This window comes from Rhyacophila brunnea, unplaced genomic scaffold (genome assembly GCF_057557595.1).
Source record: "Rhyacophila brunnea isolate RB1 unplaced genomic scaffold, BYU_Rbru_1.0 scaffold_11, whole genome shotgun sequence".
Lineage (NCBI taxonomy): Eukaryota > Metazoa > Arthropoda > Insecta > Trichoptera > Rhyacophilidae > Rhyacophila > Rhyacophila brunnea.
The window spans coordinates 6796998-6818413 of NW_028232763.1; the positions used below are offsets into that span (position 1 = coordinate 6796998).

General features: G+C 33.2%; 1 non-coding gene across 1 annotated transcript; it reads left to right on the forward strand.

The window, feature by feature from the left end:
• The first annotated feature begins 11079 nt into the window (after window positions 1–11079).
• On the forward strand, window positions 11080–11151 carry TRNAG-UCC (transfer RNA glycine (anticodon UCC)). Its single transcript has one exon. It is a non-coding gene; the product is annotated as a tRNA-Gly (tRNA).
• The last annotated feature ends 10265 nt before the right edge of the window (window positions 11152–21416 follow it).

The window sequence follows — 21416 nt, forward strand, 5'->3', positions numbered from 1 at the left end:
GACTATGGTGCTACCCGGTACAACCCACGATACGATGTTAGCCTTTTATGAGACTGATAATAATATTCTTAGGCGCAGGACGAAATGAAAGCCTTAGGACCCTAATAGATAATTAAGACCGGCAAGGCTTGGATAAACAATCCTGCTACAATTATTTTGCTCCGACGTTTATTTTGAGAATTCATAATGCCGGCTTGCCTTGTGACAGGTGTTGAGAAACTTTGATATAAAGCACATCCAAAACCCAAAGAAAATCCACTGAGGGTTAGAATTACTATCACTTTGATATGGTGAAGTGTTTTAAACAAAATAGATATGTAGTATAATTTCAAGATTTAATAAATAATAATAACTAAGATACGATGGTAAGAAATGTTTTTTTTTTAATTTATAAAATGGATTAAAGTATCACTTGGTAGTCACCCAATCTCTTTGTATTCACCACATATAGATATTGTTTCTACGACATGTATTTTGCTCACACGGTGAGCTTTTTTATGTATGGACTATCCAGTGGCGAAGGGTGTAAGTAAGCTGTTAATATCCTACATAAATAGTGCACACTAAACTTTGTCAGACTTACGTATTTTTTTTCATTGAACGAAGACGACGATCTATAAATAGTGTTAGTTAGTTTTTAAAATTAAATTAAACCTTACCTAACCTAACCAACACCACCTGTAATACTTGCGTTATTAATTCAAAAAATAAGTATGACTGAAAAAGTGTGCACTATTTTTGTCAGATTGCCCAAACTATTATGGTTAAATTTAATTTGTATTTTTTTAATATTTAATTTTAAAAACTAACCAGGCCCATCTAGAAACTGTATTCTTAGTTCAATGAAAACAAATAAGTATGAATGACGAAGTTTAGTGTGTACTATTTATGTCGAATCCTAATAGCCTACCTCCACCCTTGGCCACTGATGGATACGTTAAAATTTTTACAGGGTTTTATTTATTAGGAAAAATTTGATTTTTATTGCTAAATTAATAAAATGGCCAGTAGGTATGACAAAAAAGGTTTAATTACTTAATAAGTTAAAAAAACATTATTAACAATAATTTATTGAAACCTTACATAAGCTCACTATAAATTGTTTGGCCTGTATTTTAAAAAGCTCATATCCATTTTATAAATTGTAATACCACCAAGTAAATGATTAATATTTTGAAATGAAGAATTGTATTTTTTCAGAGATTTAGATTTTTTTTGGTGGTAATTCATGATATTTTATATAAAATCTTTTACGACACGTGTTTTGCTGACATAGCAAGCTTTACCGAAAGTAGTAAGTACCGAAATTTACTTTGGAGTTTATGAAATGTAATAATTATTCTTGTCAATATTAAGACCATGTAAACGAGATGGCTATCGTAAAAGAATGGTCATGTTGTAATCACCCTACTCAGCATTACAACTGTGCCACACTTTAATTTGGGTGAAAGCTGTTTCCTCATGTCAGGCTCACCAGGCACCAATAGCGAGGACTATGCGGCTGGTAAATGCACTCCCTAGAGATGTAGATATTTTTGGCGATCCATTATATATTCTGTTTTTTAAATTCTATTTTAATGTTTAATTTGTATTTTTTGAATTATTGCTGTTTTTTTTTATTTTATTTCTTTTGTATAAAACTATTTTTGCTTTCTTTTTTTTTCTCCACCTTGTTTTTTCTCTAACTGATTACTTGTAATTTTTATTCTAAATGTCATGTTGTGAACGTTCTGAATTAATAATTTGTTATGTACTCAACGTGTCTTTTTCAAATAAATAAATAAAAAAAAAATATTCATGTTTTGTTTCCATAAAAAATGGAGTGGTGATTGTCAGCAGTTTTATTAATCATAACCCAGATCAACAGTATTTATTATAATTTATTTAATTGTGACAATGACAATGTAATGTATTGATTTCATTTGCATAAATAGCGAGGACGATCCATACAGTCGAGTGTGTCGAGTCAGTCACTCGACACAGACACTTGATACTCGACACTCGAGATTCGACATTCGTCTCTCGAGCTCATCCCGATTATCATCACAACCGGATCGCGACTCGGTCTGAGCACCTAGCTCACCATGATACTCCGTACCGTTATCTTACTCCGACCATTGTAACTCTCTATGCCAGGGGGGGGCAAACTGCGGCCCGCGGGCCGCATGTGGCCCGCCGGGTATTTTTTTGCGGCCCGATATCATTAATTGTACTTCTGATAACGAATATCTTTTTATATATTTTAAAAAAAAATATAGACAATAGATTAAAATTTGTTTAGCAATAGTACGCGATCCATTTTCAATAGATATTGATAGTGTTCCGACAGAGCTACAACTTGAGATTATTGATCTGCAGTGTAACACTGATTTAAGAGAATTGCATCGTCGTGAAGAAATCTCCAAATTTTACAATGCCCTTAATTCAGACAAATTCGACCAACGTAAAGATTATGCAAGAGAAATGTTCGTTATTTTTGGATCAACCTATATATGTGAACAAACATTTTCGATCATGAACTTCAATAAAAATTCTTTACGATCAAATATCTCTGATGCCCATTTAAAAGCAGTTTTGAGAATATCAACTACAAAATTAACACCTGAATTAAAAAAAAAGTTAAAAAATGTACAAAAGTTTCATTCTTCTCGTTAATTTTTTTGTAATATTTATTTATCGTGATAATAAATAGTGTATATCTAAAAATGGTATTTTACTTGCGGCCCGCCGCTCATTTTGAATTCTTGAATTTGGCCCTCCACCCAAAAAGTTTGCCCACCCCTGCTCTATGCTCTGCATCAAGACAATAAACATCCAATAAACATCTACACCCATCTATACCGCTGCTGCCTCAATCAACTCACTTTCCTACCTCCTCATACCAAAAAGTCATATAATATAGTTAGCGTCAAGTGAACAAACATATTTTATAAATTAAAAGAATTTGACTAGCATAATATTCTGCATAAAAAAATTATAACTAATTTTTGAATATCGCATTCAAATGTTTAGTCACCAATGCCATTTTATGTGTTTTTAAATCACTAAAACTTATATTTACAAAAACACCAAAAACTATCGCCATGAAAGTAATTGAAGGGTTGAAAGTCTATATGGTCTAAGTGCCAAAAATGTGAAACTGAAATACTTATAACAAAAAAAAGATTAAAACCATACATACTTCGTGAGCCTAATACTACAAGGTCCTAAGTGTTCGTCCTTGAAAAAACAAACCCAACAAAGAAGTAGTATTCTAAGCTACCTCATTGTTACTTTTGTTTCTCCAAGGACAAACACTTAGAACCTTGTAGTTCTCCACTCGCGACTTATATAAAACTTACATTTTTATTTTTACAAATTTACAGAATAACATCAATATAATATAAATGATAAGTTTTCATAATTCTAAAGATAAGATATATAAAGGAAGAATAAAATATTTAAACATGGACAGTATTGAAACGTTCTATGTAGAGGGGTATGTAGGAGCACATAGACATAATATTTCAATGTAGGTATTTGTGTGACAAAATGGAACATAGACCCTTCAGAATATCATTAAGATTGGCATATAGATTGTATTGAAGTAAAAAACTTGTTATAGAATTTTTTGGCACTTAGACCCTATAGACTTTCAACCCTTGAATTATTCTTGTCAGCATTGAATTTACTGATTTCATTTTAATTTACTTAGAACCGCGTCATAAATTTGTAATGGTCATTTGTAAAAAGTCAATGGAATTTATTTTCTTATTGTTTTCTTTGTTTGCGAATTTCAAATAACATTAATTTAAAACAAATTTGCAGCGTAAACCAATGACTAACGACCGCTATTTTAGGTAGGTAATGGAGTTACGCAAAACAATACGGGCGTACCTACTGAATACAGTTCAACATGGTTTAATGATTACAGTTTAAATGTTACATTTTCAGGTTTGCAATTTTCTTGTTTTAGGTGTGTTTTGATTTTACGGGGAATTCTGTTAATTGGGTGCTACAATACCTACGTGCCTTGCTGGAATAATAATTTTTACTGCTAATTAATACCGCTCAAAGAGGAAAATCTGAGACTTACTTGGAAATTGAGTTATTTATCATTTTCAGAATAAAATTGAGGAAATCTTCCATAAATTATTTATTCTTGTGTATTATTATTCAGCTTTGATAATATTTTGAATTTCGAATACTTTTGAAAATATTAATAATTCTTCATGTTGAAATACTGAGAAGACGTAGAGAAACATAATATCTATTGACGATAGAGGCCCTAATTCACTTTACTTTAGAAATAAACATATTATAAACAATTGACAATGTGACCAAAAAGATAAAAAAATAAAATTATAAGAATTTTTACAATATATTGAGTTTATTATTTTTTATCGTTAGAACAAAATATTATTATGTATCGATAAAATAATAAGAAAAACATTTAAATAATACGATACAACGAGAAGTAATTATTAAGCATTTGGCAATTCTCCAATTGTGAATTTGTAGCGTAGAAAAGTTAATATGTTGTACGTTGGTACCTACATTGAAAGACGATGGCCTGTTAATTGATTATTGACACATTGGTCCGAGAGGAAAGAGAAGAGCCGAGCCACACCGGGCGACTCTGGTCTCGAGACCAGACCGATGCATGCAGTTATATGGACCATGCCACACCTGCTCGCCTAGTAGTCGCGCAAGCAATAAAGTCGGGCGATCAGTAAAATCTCGTTCTTGCGCTCGGTCTGGTCTCTCGGTCTCTCTGGTCGGGCGACCGGTAGCGATGTATGAAAACATATAGTTATGTATTGAGTGCTGCTACACTTACTAGGCGATCAGTCGCGAGAACCACGCCGCGGAGGGAACGTATTTTTTGCATACTTGCGTAGGTACGTACATTCATTATTATTATCATTGACTGCCTCTCGCCGGCAGAACGTATTTTTTGCATACTTGCGTGTACATTCATTACTATTTTTATTATTGGCTGCCTCTTTGGTCGCCGGCAAGTCGCCCGAGTAAATCGCCCGAGGAGACCAGTCGCGCGACTGCACCGCGATTTCCTAACTATCGACTCGTGTGTCACCAGACGACATGACGTAATTGTGAGGTCAGCCAATATACGCTCGAGGCATGCCGCCCAGCGCACAGTGCTCACCGTAGATATTATTATGATGAAACACCTATATGTGTTTGGTGACAATGAATAACGCCGCTGTCTGACCAGCGTTATTTTCTCGAATGCTATTATCACTCCGGTAGTACGTCACAATGATGTCATATGACGTCATGTCGACCGGGAAGCTTGCACTCGCAAGTTCTAACATAGGGCCGCTGGTCTCGAGACCAGAGTCGCCCGGTGTGGCTCGGCTCTAAACTCGAGTCGGTCCAACCAGCTGTTGAGCCCATCGAGCCGTCCGAGGGCGTGTTTGTGTTTGATACATGCCAGTTGAGGTGGTCTGCATCGACCGAAGGTCGACCAACGTATCTGATGTTTCTAGATGTGTCCTGCAGACTTCAGATGAGACAATTAAACCCGACATACTAAATACGCCAGTTGCCATGGTGATTTTGTAGCCAAGCTTCACGAATTTCGTTTGACCAGTGCTCGAAATGGAAAATTTCACGAACAGGAACGCTCTATAATTTTCCGAAAAAAAGGTATGCTTAATTTTTTTCGTAACATACGTACGTACGTTGGATGTATAAATGCAACAATAAACTTTAAACTTCTTACGTGGATGTATATTGAGCAAGTGGGCAAGGATTGTGAGCGCCGCAGGCGAAAGAACCTCGTCTCAACAAAGTATACCGTCAAGAATTGTATTATTCTTTTTTTTTTTTTTTTTTTTTTTTTTTTCTTCGACCATGTCCGATCCTGATAGGATCATATATGGGCCTCCACAAAGTGGAGGTTTTGCATTGAAAGATTTTGTTTTTTTTACGAGAAATGGATGTCAGCCACTTAGGTCCATACCCTGACACACACAAATTGAAAAACAATATGTGTACTTGCCAGACCCAGGATTCGAACTTGGGACCCACGGCTTTATAGTCCAACGCTTATGCCGCGCGGCCACCCATAATCAGCAGGCATGTTACTTCTACCATCACTCGTCACTGCTTATAACTTATATTACTGTCTCATTTGGGATAGTTCAGTTTGTTAATTAATTAAACTTAAAAAACAACATATCCACATACATACCATAAAAATTCAAATTAAAAAATAATTTACATATAGCAAATTTTACAGATTATAGATTCAAGACGAGCACAGAATATTTAAAAAAAAAACAAAGAAATAGTATTAAAATAGTGTTTAAAAAATAAAGAAATAGATGTAGCAACTATTAGAAAAAATAGTAAGTACCTAAGACGAGTAAATACAAAATTTATACAGTACATATCTGTACACCGATAGAGCTAACTACGCCATTTAATTATTTAAGAAGTTATAAAACAAAGAATTTATAAATAGTTCACATAAACTCGTTCTCACGCAGGAGGAATATACCAATATCCGAAGCGATTTGGTTGAACACAGTATGTAAGCGTTCTTAAGATAAATCAATCGGATAAAGCCATGGATGGCATCCACACAGCTTCAAACAAAGGATCCTCAAAGATTTCTTTTGAACCTTCTCCACCATAAGGGCCATTAGGCCATACCTACTTCTAAGAAAAGCTTCAAGCCATCATCACCAAACTACATAATTATAGCATTTTAAATTACCAATGGTGTATCATTAATTATCGGCTTTTGAGCTTTGAGAATCGATGTCTCCGCCGAATCTTAGGAGTACATTGGTACGACCGCGTTACAAATACCCGAGTTCGTGAGCAGACACAACAGCCTTCGATGATTGAAGTTATCACGAAGAGACGATTTACGTGGCTGGGACATGTATTCCGGATGCCGCCAAAGAGTGCGGTACTTCGTACCCTTGTGGCACAGCCTCAAGGGTTCCATCGCCGTGGCCGCCCCTCCCTCACCCTGCAGCGGTGCTACAAAAGCGACCTATTTGCTGCAGGTCTGACATGGCGGGAGGCGCATGGCGATGGACCGAGGGAAGTGGCGCCAATGCTTGCCCTATGCCCCAATATTGGGACGTGACAGGGTGGAAGAAGAAGAAGAAGTATCATTAATTATATAAGATAAAACATGACGGAAGGTGCAACTCGAGTTGCTAAACACGATTCCTATAGAATAATATAAAATTGTCATTAATCAGTAGGTACCTACCTATATTCAACATTATAAGAACTAATATTGTAGTGTATATATATACCTATACCATGGGCCCCACATCGTGAAGCAGGCCCCCAGGCTAGAATCTTTGGTGGGGCCCCCTTCTTATTGCTAAGAATAAAGGCAGTATGTACGGGGTAACAATAATCTGTATATTTAGTGTTTTATTGTATATTTTAAAACATCCATACGAATTATGGAGATGTAATTTAATTAACGTCCCTTAAAAATAAACTAATTACGGTAGGCTATTCAATAGTTTCATACCAAAAACATTTTTGTAGGAAAATGGCATAATGGTGCATTCATTCATTATTCATTGTAAAAATAAGGGTTTACGACACGTCATAAATATTTTTTAACACGTCGAGTCAATTGTTGAAATGACATTGAATCATAAAACCCTGTTTAAACTGTATTGTCGATCTTAAATGCTTATCGGAGTGAATTCTTAATGTTTTAGCAGATTTACACGAAGTACCTACTACTTAATTAAACCTTCATAAAATTTATAAACATCCACTCATATTTATCATTTTCAAAACGAAAAAATTCTGCTTGTGGCCACTGGTCAACAGCATTATATGTTATTAAATCAGTTTGGATACCAACGACAAAAAATATACTTATATGTAATATATAGAAAGGTATCGCCTGCTGAGATGTTTAACCAAATTTTAAGAGAACAAATTTAAATAATACAAAATGTTTTAAAAAACAAGCGATTATCACTAATAAGTATATTTTAGCGGAATTGTACGATTTAAATTACCAAACTTTATCATATTAATTTTACCACCGAAAATTTTGCCCGCAAAAATAGACGTGGTTATAAAATTAACACGGCGATTAGATGGCGATGAAAATAAATAAGTTTTATCACTCACAATAAAATATAAGTAATAAATTAGTAGGTAAGTAAATTCGCAATGCATACCAGTCACAGGTAAAAGCGAGACTGTACTGAGATGTTTCATACTTTAGAAATTATTATACAAATATGTAGGTGCCAACTTTATTTTTTATTGAATTTAAGTTATTTAAGTACAAAAGGTTTTCAAACAATGTCAGCAAAGGCACAATTCTTTTGTAGCTTGCAGCTGCAGTTACTTTTTTTATGTAAGTATGCAATTATTATTTGGAGTGTTTAGACAATGCATTTAGACACGGATGTATCGACACAAAAAAGAAAATTGAAAGAAATTTAGGGATGTCATAAATTTTATTTTTAACCCTTGCACGCCCGGCATGACATAACTTCGTTAATTTTTAATTTTGAGAAAACTTTAAAAGATACATTCACACATAAATATCTCAATCTAACGAACCGCAACGCAATTTTAAATGAATCCACGAGCCGGAACGGTATATTTTGGAATTCCACGAACCACAACGGCGCTCCGGTGCGTTCCTGTCCATTTCGAGCGCTGCGTTTGACAGAATATGTGCCGGAATGATCATGCTAGCACGATCATCAAGACATTGAACACGTCATATGGGACTGTCCGCTAATGGGATCCGATCGAGCGGAGCTGTTTGCCAGGGTCCGTTCACACACGAATCCAATTGGCCTACTTGATATCGACCAAGGCCAATTATGAGGTATTTGAAAAGTTTGCTGCAACTTATGGAGGACGGAATACGTTTTAAATATTATGGTTTCAGTACAAGGGTACTCAAAGGAAACTTCATGACGTCACTAAATATAAATGACGACAGAGCAACTCAAGTCCCGTGCAACTTCGTTTCAGGACAAGGAAGTGTGGCAGCACAAAAACTAGGCTGCATATACATGGCGGGTGGAGATGGGGTTATTCAAATGATCGACTCTTTCAGTCATTGTTTATGTTTATGTTGTCGAGCTGTATAATTAAAAAAATCTCTTTTCTTAAATATTAAAATGAAACATTGGCAACTGTTTACATATTTACCGATCGTAAATAAAATTGTCTGTGCAATTACAAAATTTGCATACTTCTGATTTGTCGAAATATTACATCTATATTTAGCTATTAAATATAATTTTTTATTAGATTTTAAAATTATTGAATTTCATTATATCTAAAAATCACACAAAAATAGAATATTTTCACCATTTTATTAACCGCGATCGCACTCAATATATTCAGAAATATTGTGAAAACAAAGTACGGAAATTAAAAATATTAAAATGTGTTTGTTATCAACCCATCTGAAATATCTACAGCAAATAAAGTAAAATATACTTAATATAGTTTGATTTTTCATTTTAAATATGAGTAAAACAAATCTGCATTCATTTTAATGAAAGTTATGCGGTTAAATAAATATAAAAAAATAAATAATTATCTTGTATACCTAATATCCCGGGCTCGAAATGGACCGGAGCGCCGTTCCGGTTCATACAATCCTCAAAATTATCGCTCCGTCTCGTGGAAATATGCATTTGAGCGTCAGGGGCCTTATGTTAGAACTTACGAGTTGAAGTCGCCCGGTCGACATGACGTCATATGACATCATTGTGACGTACTACCGGAATGATAATAGCATTCGAGTAATTAACGCTACTAAAATACTGGCGTTATCCATTGTCCCCATACACAAATAGGTGTTTCAGCATAATAATATCTATGGTGAGCAGTGTGCGTTGGGCGGCTTGCCTCGAGCGTGTATTGCCTTACGTCACAATTACGTCATGTCGCCGGGTGACTTCATATCACCAGTTATAACATAGGCCTGCTGAGCTGGATATACCATATAATAAAAAAAACTAGTACATACACTTATTTTTTACAAAATATACATTTATAATTAAGTAGATAACCCTATGATAATATTTTCGTAAAATTATTGAACGCTCATGGGTAGGTATACAATTTTTATGATTAACTCAAAATAGAGGTTAACGAATTTGAAACTGACTGCTTCAATTGTTGCAAACTACTTTCACGCAGTGACTTTTCGTGGTGGTAGGTAGGTCATGCGTTGCATAGAGGCGGCAGGAATGAATGCAAATAATATAACTTTTGAGAGCAATGGCGGTTTTCAATAAAGCAAACAATGCTATTTATTGTAAAAACCCGTATAACATCTCGGTTTAAAATTTAAATGATAATCGAAGCATGAAATAATCTTGGCAACATAGCTGTTATTGTGTGTAATAGCCATTCTAATATATTATATTGTAGTAGTGGTGTAACGCACAGATATTTTTTACAGGTGTGCCTCCAAACCTGCCAGCGCCAGAGGCCTCCGCGTACTTACCTAAAACGACCACTGTTTGAAAACTGTGAAAATGATTTAAATTAAATCTTTATTAAAAAAATTAAAAAATCTTTAAAATTATATAAAAGCAGTCAAAAATAAATAATAAAATAGGTAAGTAGGTAGGTACAAGACGAATTTGAAGAAAATTTGAAACTAAAAATGAAAAGGGGCGAAATTAGGCGGCAATTTTCCCAGAGACATCACTGCTTACTCGCAAATATGTCTGAAGATTGTATATCAGAAAAACTTTACGAAAATATGTATTTTTTCTGGACAAATGAAACTAATCATGTCAGACAAGTTCTAAACCATTATAATTATGGTATACAAGTTCATTACCATATTGTACCGAATATTAAAAATGATTGTACAGAATATTTTATACATAAGTAGTAAGTATCCAAAGATAGTTTGTGTTTTTTCAATAGGTAATGAATGACCGAATTTATTTATAAAATATGTTTCTTCTGAAATACGATATAACAAAAATGATATCTTGCTAAAATACGGTAACTATTTGATAATGTTCACGTATTAGTGGTATGAGAGTAGTATAATCTTGTTGGATATTATTGCCGCATTACTCATCGGCGATGGTGGTGTAATGGTCAGCATAGTTGCCTTCCAAGCAGTTGATCCGGGTTCGATTCCCGGCCGTCGCACACTTTTTTAATTTTTTTTTTTTTGCAAAACCGGTTGAAAATTAAAAAAGAATAATATTAGATTAAATAAATATAAGTAAGTAGAATTGATAATCAACATACATAATTATATTATCAAAAATTTATATTATGATTTAGAAATACGTATTATAGAATATTCATACTAATTATTATATTACACTATTATTATGGTCAAAAATATATTGATAATATTATGTACTTTGTATCGATATAGTACCGGTAGGTATCATTAATTTTTGTATCAATATCGATATTTTTACACTTGGGACGGAAAATTGGAAGAACCTTAAAACAGGTATCCACAGGTAAGCAGGTAGATACATATTATATTCGGTGAACCGATTGAAAATTGTATACAAACTGTATACAAAATTGTTTCCGAATATTAGCGTATATTTAGGAAAATTTAATAATATCTTCTGATACAAATCATCTTGGATTTTTTTTTGCCAACCCCAATGCGAAAGATTGAACTATTATACAGATATTCTTGGTCTGGACAATGCTTCATACTGCGGTTACTAATAGCAAACGTCCTATAAATATTTGTAATTCTGTAATATACATTAAACTCTGAAAATAGTCACGATATATTGTGAAAACAATAAAAAATGAACACGTAATATATGTTTCACTTCAACTGCAGTGTGTACTAAAAAGGGAATTGTATATATTGCAGTGCTGAAAAATCTTTTAATGCAATAATTCAATAAAAAAGCATATATCGGATAAGGCAGGTTTAAACAGGTTTACAGTATTATTTTGATTTTTAGTACTTAATGTTTTTTTACTGGAAATGATTGCAAGCAATTCGCCTAACTCACTAAATAGTATGCATTGTTTCTAAACATACGTTGAAAAAATAACATGTGAATTATTCAGATGCAAAAATTTGACGTTGTGCCAATACTCGGCCACTGGTGTTCTAAATTTAAATTGTGGGGCGGGGGGGGGGGGGATTGACCATATAATCTCACATTTGCTCTAATATTTAAAAAAAGTCACCTGCGGCGCTATTTTACTAAAAAATATTAATATTTTAAACAAATGTGGTTGTGCGATGCAATTTTTGAATATGTCCACATTAGACAACTCCATAATTCAAGCAAGTGTAAGTATTCAAAAATACAAAAAATACACTGAATGCCTACCCTTAACCTAACCCTTACCTCGAACACCATTTGGAAAACGCTATTGTAGAGCGTCACACTGGCTTTAACCTTTGCGATAGATACGAGGGCTCGCTTCAGGATGTGGGGACCATGGTTGAGAGTACTAGTTACAAAGTCAGTTACCTGCAAAGAAATAAATATATTTAATAATGGTGTGTGGACATCCCATTTTGGGCACCCAACTAGCACACCCTCGCATAACCCAAGTTTCCCTTCAAAATCGTTTGTATGGTAGACTTACTGACGTCTGAGATCAAAATAACGAGCTGACGGACTGTCAGACTGCGATCTTCATGAACTTTATCATTGATTTTATTCAACAAAACGTCACCAATTGAGGACCTCCTTCCTCTCCCCTCCTCATCATTAACAATCGTTCTACCGCTCAAAAAATTAGTACACCACTTCCTGACATTCCGCTGGTTCATCGCATTACTATAATTTGATGTGGGACGACGATGGATTTCAACAGGGTGGACCAAATGATCGAATCCACCTTGCAGGCGGCGGGATTCGACAGCGGAGCGTCCATCTCAAACGGACGCAAAGGTCATACTGAAGCAGCTGAGCCGGCTCAGCACTCGTTCTAGAGAGGGAAGTCTACACTACACGCCAGTACCTACTGCCTGGCTATCTTTTGAGAAATAACATCCGCGTCGTCAAAAATGAATAAAGGTCTTAAATTCTTGGACAACCCTCGTACCTACAAACAGCTGTCATTGGAAAATTATATTTTTGGTAGAATATAAAATAATGGTGTTATTATAAATACGATATTAGGCAATTAAATAATCGCCTAGTATAGAATCTTCGCCACCGCCTAATACCCTTAACCGGAGCTTTTTTTTTTAAAAACAGAGGCGCCAGAACTCACTTCTTGCCGAACTTCTTACCTACTAAAGAAAATTATGTTCAAATATTATTTAAAGCAACTTTTCCTATGCCACGAAGCGCATAAAAAATAAACAAATACAAATAAACGACTTAAGTTGTAAAAAATAAAATAGTAAAAACATCATTATATTTGAATAAATGTATAATATAGTGCTTTTCATGGCTCCTACATCCTGAAACGGGCGCCCTACCTATCACTTAAGTTAAAGGGAGTTTGGCGTTCTATAGTAGCGTTTTCCAAATGGTGTTCGAGGTAAAATTAAGGGTATTCACTGTATCAACAAACGTTAACCAAAAAATGCAATTACATAACCACATATTTAAAACGCCTGAAGGAAATTAGCACCGCAGGCGATTTTTTTAACGATTAGGCAAATTTGTCATGTGCGTTTATCGCACTTTTCTGGTCGATCCCCAGGCTAGAGCCCTGTCAGCCCCCCTCCTTTGTGGGGACCATGGTGATTTCCAAAGTTCAGTCCAATTCTCATCTGGCAAATCGCTTCGATTCCTTTTCTTAGTGTTAGAGTCTATGGCCGAATGTCTTCCATTGAGTAACCACCGATCAACGTATTTTGAAGGATCGAAAAGTGTCAAAGATGGTCCGACGAGTTTGATGAACAAAGGTGCCGAAACTCTTTTGGTCTTCAACGAAGCTCTTATTGGGGTAATAATTAGATTCATTTGCGAAAATTCGCGTTCACATTCACTTGAAGAAATAGTATATATCAAACGCGATTGTTTTTCCGGATATGTCTTTTTATATGAGATGATTCGGGAAAATTAACTTGTACTATGTAAGTCTAATTTCGTCTAATTGATTTTGAAACATTAAAAATACCGTGAAAAAGGGTGCCGGCACGCTGTTCCACCGCGTTACATGACAACAAAGCCCTGCCCTTAACTACTGAATCCATATACCAACAACCCTGAATTTAATTAATAGTAATATTATTATATTAAATTGAAACGTTGCATTTCATGAATTTCTCATAACCAGTTCCACATCACTAACACGGAAAGCTTCGTTGAAATGACTCGCTACGTAAATTACATACATATTTCAGGCTTCAGTCATACTCTATAATGTATTGCCAGCCAGGTGAGTTTTCTGTGAAATTCGCACTCCCCAGCATAAATGATAAATAATAAATTGACGCCTGCTTTTATGCAACAGAATGGGCTGGAGGCTTGTTACAATTATTATTAGGTACCTACCGAGTGGGTTACGGCCGTTGTTTTGTGAATAGCTTCAGCCGCAATTTTCGTGTGAGTGATTCTGGCACAAATCAACGCCGAAAAGTGGTTAGTGCGGGAAAAGTTTAAAATTCGAAACAGGTTTCGTACAAATTTGTAGGTATTTTTAACCTCGGTGAACGGGTAGATTTTTTGCTACTGTAAAAAAAGTTCTAGAAATAAATGTAATCACGTAGTTATCAGTGGTGTCTTACTAATAAAATTGCTGGTTTTTTTAAAGTCATAACCCCCCCCCAATTTTACTAAAGTCATTATCCAATATTTTCGTAGACGATTTCGTAATTTTTTCAAAGACAGATATTTTTGGTGACGTGCTATGTATTTTGTATTCGAAATTTAATTTTTCTGTATAAAATTGTACTTAAGTATGTTTTTATTTTTAATATTATTTTATATTGTCTTTTCTTCTCTCTCGTGAGGGTAATATTTGTTATAGTGTAAGTCTCATGTTGTGTACGTATTGAATTTAGATTTGTTATGTACGCAAGATAACTTGATTTTCTGCTTGAAAATGCTTCAAAAGCCTCAATGACATTGAGCTACTTTACAAGCTGCTTATTGGCGAATTTAATAGCGGACGAGTAAGCTAGTCCGATTGTGATGATGACACAAAACTTTCCACTCGCTCAGAAGCCAACAAGCTAGCGAGTTGAAACCGTCATTTTTGGTACATTTTGACAGGACGTATTGAGTAGTTCATTTTTTTACCGGGAGGTCGCTACTATCGATCTACTGCGCAGATATACTATCTGCTTGTTAGCTAAGCTAGTTCGATGATAACACAGGGCGAGTTTACAAGCAGATTATAAATTCGCCAACAAGCAGCTTGTAAAGTAGCTCAATGTCATCGAGGCTTTAACTGAGTCTGAAACTCCTTTACTTGAAGTTATATGGATACTATCCGTGACTTTATCCATCTGGCTTTCTCTTAGGTATGTTTAAATACTGTGTTTTAAACAATACATAAAAGATGTCTATATTTGGCCACGTATTTTTTCCGATGTATACGCGGTATAAATGAGAACTCTGACATTCTTTGTAGAATTTACCTGTGTGTCTCTGATAACTATCTTAGAAATCGGGAGCAATCGATTTATTTGTCATCCCAAGGTGCAGAACTAACCTGGAATTGGTGATGTCAATTGGGAGAACAATAACTCTGTTCAACCAAATCGCTTCGGATGCTGATATATTCCACCTATGTGAGGATGAGTATTAAGTTGGCGTTGTTTTATAAATTCTTAAAATAGGGTACTTACTACTTAGCCCATTCGGTGTACTTTATCATTATACTTTAATACACACTATTTCTTTTTAAATTTCGTATTGTAAATGTCTTAAATTTATAATTTTCAAAGTTCACTAGGTACATGTAAAAATAAATAAATTTGAATTTGAATTAAAAAAAAGCAATATTTTTTACGAGAAATGGTTATTAGCCACTTGCTTCATCTATTTGATCCATGCTCTGCGTCCAAACATGTATTGAAAAAGTGTGAATTTTGTCAGACCCAGATTTACGGACATCACGTTTTGGCATTCCCTGAATATTTGAACTGTTGGTGAATATTTACAATTACATACCAGAGCGAAATAAAAATAATCGTCGAGACAGACACTGGTTGCATTTAGGCGCCCACATCTTACCACTCCATCGGTGATATATGACCATTTTACCTACCCGTAAATTAACACATCAATTTGCCAAACCTGGGATTTCAATCCGAAACCCATGACTTCACAAACGGACACGTCACCACTACTTGATCTTTGCGAGCGCGGTTTTTCATATTATTTATTAATATTATGTTGTTAGAAAATATAATTGTACCTACCATTTAAATTTAAAGCAGTCTTAATAAATTATGTAGGCATTTTAGTTAAATATTAAAAACCAAATGTAACCTACACCTAATAGTATATATTCAGAAGAGTAAAGTCATTTACAATAATGCATGTAAGTATACGTCAATCGTGGGTTGTCACATTATTTAAATTAATTTTGGACGAAATTTTAAAAAGCTCTTATAGAAAACTTGTCATTTCTTTTAATTATTTTACTCTAGAGTCTAAAGTAAATCCTCAATCCTTTTAAAAGCCTGGCAATGTGCTTTAATATAGAAGGATGGCATTATGAAGCTCAACTTTCAACGGTTTTTGTAAAGTCCTACGTTAATGGACGGATAAGGGTGGTAAAGAGAGAGAGAGAGTATTTAAAAAGTGTGTGGTTGCTGATTCAAAGAATATCCTCATTATACTAATTCTGTTGAATTATATAATTTATAATGGCGGCCAGAAAATTTTTGTGAATTATGAAGTATAAACAAAAAGCAGATAAAACAGTTTTGTAATAATTAAGTTACCAAAGCTGTGCATAGAGCAGACACAAAAAGCTTTGCTGTGTTACAAGCAAAAAATCATGATTTTTATAATGCACCATTATTAATTAGATGGAAAATAATGGTATGTAATTAAGTATCCCGAGTCAAATATAAAATAATCACGCCGCTATCTTTATCTTTTTTTAAAACAACCCACCCATCTAAAGCTTTTTTTGGCTAGAGTTTTTTTGTTTAATTTACTGTAATTTATTTATTTATTTATTTATAAAAAAGAGTATTACGGCATTACAGCTTTTGGCCAATGCGCCATAATACATAATACATGCAAATATATAAAAATATCTTAATTACAAATAACAACTAATATGACAAGAAAGTGGAAAAGACAGCATGTGTAAATATTAAAGAAATATGATAATATATACAATTATAAATTTATCCTATTTAAAACGTCTACAAACATTATATAATTAATAAAAAACAAATCAACCTTTATGGTGCCATCAAATAAGCTAATTGCACGATACACAGCATCATGAAACATAACATCTGTCCTGCGACGAGGTATCTTGAAGACCGTGGAGCTGCGAGTGATATTGGTGGGAACATGAAAATTAATATTTGCCAGTATATGCGGATTGTAAATGAACCCACGAAGAAGTAAAAAGAAATGCTTTAAAAGAACAATCACTCTTCGGGTAGACAGGGATTGCATTGATAGCATACCCAGAAGAAAACGAGTCGGGAAATTCATTTTATTGTCATTATCATAAGGAAAGAACCCGTATGTTCTTAAGTAGAGAAATCTAAGAAATCTATTGTGGACTCGATCCAGCTTCGATAAGGTTACGTGTAAATTGTACGTAAAATATTTCACCATAGCATTGTTCGCCGTGAGCTTTCTTATCCGAAAGAGATGACCGTATATTACTAGTATATGGTCTACAATTTATTAGATTCAATATGAACATTAATTTAATATTCATAGCTGATTTCGGCAAAATTCATGAATTAAAGAATGAAAACCCAACCTAATCTAACAAATAATCCAGTATATCGGCAATTTTCATTTTTTTGCTGCTAGCTTCCTGTAAAGAGTCAAGAACCGTGTATTTGATATGCCTTTTGTGTCAGTACCATACGACCCAAAGAGGTTGAACGGTCTTTAATGTACGGCCATATTTTTCCGATACAATATTTCACGGTGAACTGTATACGTACAAGTTTCCGGACACGAATAGATTTTTGTATTAAAAAAAAAATTATAAGTTATATATCAACTAAGAAACACATTTCAACACAGATATCATTGTGTAGAGTGTACAAAAAACATTGTTTAAAAAAGTAATAAGTAATGTAAATCATAGGTAATATGGGGCATAACTGTAAAAATGCGTGCTTAGAGTTAACCCCGGTTTCGATAAAGCCATAATCATATAATTTATTGATGACATAAAGCTCAATGTCGTACATATATTAATTTTCAAAATATGATTGTATACATTGTGCTTTATTTTACGAATTGCACAGTACAAAAACCATTATTTGCGTTTATCAGCGAGTTTGTTGAATGATTTCATCTTATTATTTTAATTTATCAATATATGGTTAATTTTGATTTATAAGTTCTCTCAAATACCGTAAGAGGATTTTTTTATAATTCATACTTTTATTGTATTATTTGATAAATTTAATAAACATTATTTTTTTTTATATATCTTAGCTATAATGTGGTAGTGTGATAAAATATCCCACAGCAATTTTTTTTTTTTAATGTCTGCTATTCAGTATTGATTATATAAAATGGAAGTTATCAAAGAAATGTATTAAACTCCTATTTTCACTTAAAGTTCTCGACCTTTAGAAGGTTAATTTCAGAAATGTAGAAAATATATCTTAAAATTAATTTATAATGAAAAACAAACAAAAGCTTATTTCGTGAAAAGCTTTAATTTAATAATGGAAGAGTTCTATTTTTGATTATAATATACGAGTCAATCGTTGAAAGCATCGATAGAATGAGTAGCTTTCGTCAGAGGCACAACGAATTGGTAATACAATATGGCAATAGTAAATATTTACAAGTCCCCAAGTCCCCAAGCCAAAGTGTTTATTTGTGTGGAAAGATTTTAATCGTCGATTATGTTTATGCTATTGGGTAAATGAAATTCATTTTCAAACGCGATGAATTGTGTTCACAATAGAACGAGAACATTATCAGATATTGCTAACTGCTGCAAACTATGCTTCAGTTAATAACGCCCGAACCTTTGTCCCTCGTCAAGTTTCCTCTTATCAATTTGATACTGTTGTCACATTGATGGGAATATATTATAATTATCATTATTTAATAATACATTTTAGGGTAAAGTTACGCGAGAATAGTAATTGAAATAAAATAATAAATAATTTTGAAATAGTTAAGATTTTATAAACACATTGCCATCGTATTAAAAAAATTGTTAGGTTAAAAATATAATTTTTAATATTTCATTGATGTTTACAATGAAAAATTCAGATTTAAAATGTTACAATCTATGAATTTAGGGATTAGTTTTAACATTTCTAAATTAAACGATTTTGTGAATTAAATTCGTATGGAAATTTTGGTATTACTAATGTAAAGCACGTAATGTGTTAATGTAATTATGACAAGGAAAGTTATTAGTTATTAAATTAATGATCACAAAAAAATACAACAATATATGGAAAATATCATTTGAATAATTGAAGGGTTGATTACAAAAACAACATAATAATATGTCAGAACTGAACATTTTTACAGGAGATCAAAAAAACGTAATATGAGGCGTCTAATTCCAAAAAGCGATAAGTCCACATTTGGTAAAAATCGAGAAAAAAATACGCACGTATTCTTTGTATAATTTTACACAATATGTATTGATCTATAAATTCCAAAACGCGACATAACCATACGAAAAAAAATATTTTAAGTCTCGATTTATTACAAAAAGCGCTCAAAGTCCGTGTTTCATATTATTTAAAGCTTGGTTGATTTCGCGCGTGTTTAAGTTAACCAATAAGGGGACGTTCAATATTGAAAAGGGAGTCTCCCATGCTGTAGCATCTGGTAAACTCATGACAGTGCCACGGAAATATATGCCTCATGCGGAATAAATTAAAAGTGAGGTGCAAGTAGCGCTACGTCCAATTTTATTTTGCCTATATTTATTACATTTAAGAGTTTATCGGCTGAAACAAATTGCCATTTGGTTCTAATACATAGGACAGCGGAAAAAATAATCTCACCTTAAAACAAATAGTTGAAGCTTGAAACATAAAAACGTTGTTTCCCAAAAATATTGAATTGTGGACTTGTCGTTTTTTGTAATTAGACGCCTCATATAACCTCTCACTTGTGAATTATGATTTTTTTTTGTTTTCATGTGACACTACACAATAGTGCTTATTTTTCAATGACTTTCAACTTTTTAAGTAGGTACTTATCAGAAAAACATGTAAGTAATAGACAGATGTCATTGATTTGACTTACTTATTATGATATATTTGTAGAAACTCTTTTATCAAATGTTTTTTTCTGGATTAAAAAAACTTTAATGCCTTTTAACTCGTGTAGTGTGCTGTTTTTGAAAGAACAGTAAATGAGAGCTCATAGATAATATTTAAAAAAAAAAAAAAAGTTTTTGTAATCCATCTTTCAATAATTATGATGATCATAATGCTATTTATTTTTCATAAAAGTGATATAAGGTACATAGATATATTATGTTTTTTTAAAATTACTTTATAAACAATTTTGATTTCTAAATTAAGACAAAAAAGCTTGCTTCTCTAACTACTTTAAACACCACAGTAAACGATGAATAAGATGTAGATTAATACAGTGATAGCCAACCTTTACGTACTTGCACTACTCCAGAAAAATACTAAGTCATATGAAGAAGAGCAGGCACTATAGTATGCATGCATTACAAAAATGGTTTAAATACAGATAATGCGATGGTATTTTCGTTTTTAGTATTTTTTATTGAATATATTTCTATCACTCTTAGTTTGATCATATGATGTCCTTTATCGAACACGTGTCAACTCGTTTTGTAATTTTTATCCTTCTCGTATCCAAGAAGCAATAAACAAACGGCTACAATGATGCTCTAAAACTAATAAAAATTACTGGGTCTACGAATCGATTAAGTTCATTGGAAATACGAGACGGCGAATACATATAAGAGATTATCGAGAAAGCTTTCATCCAGTAATATAATATCGACGCCAGATGATAATTATTATAAGTACATGAAATTCTAAATTATAAATGAAATTTGATGTCTGATACTAATTATTTCTGAACATGGATGTTAGTATATTATGTATTATTAATATAATTTATTAAATTCTATCAGTTAGAATTTATGAGTAATATCTATTACAGATTGTCAATTATTATTATATGTATTGAAAATAACCTTTAATAGTATAAAATCTGTTTATCTATAATGGATAATTTATAAATAATTAAACGTATTGTTAAAAGTGTTAAAAGCTTATATTCTATTCATTGAACATAGATCATACAATATTCTGGTACTGTTCGGTTATC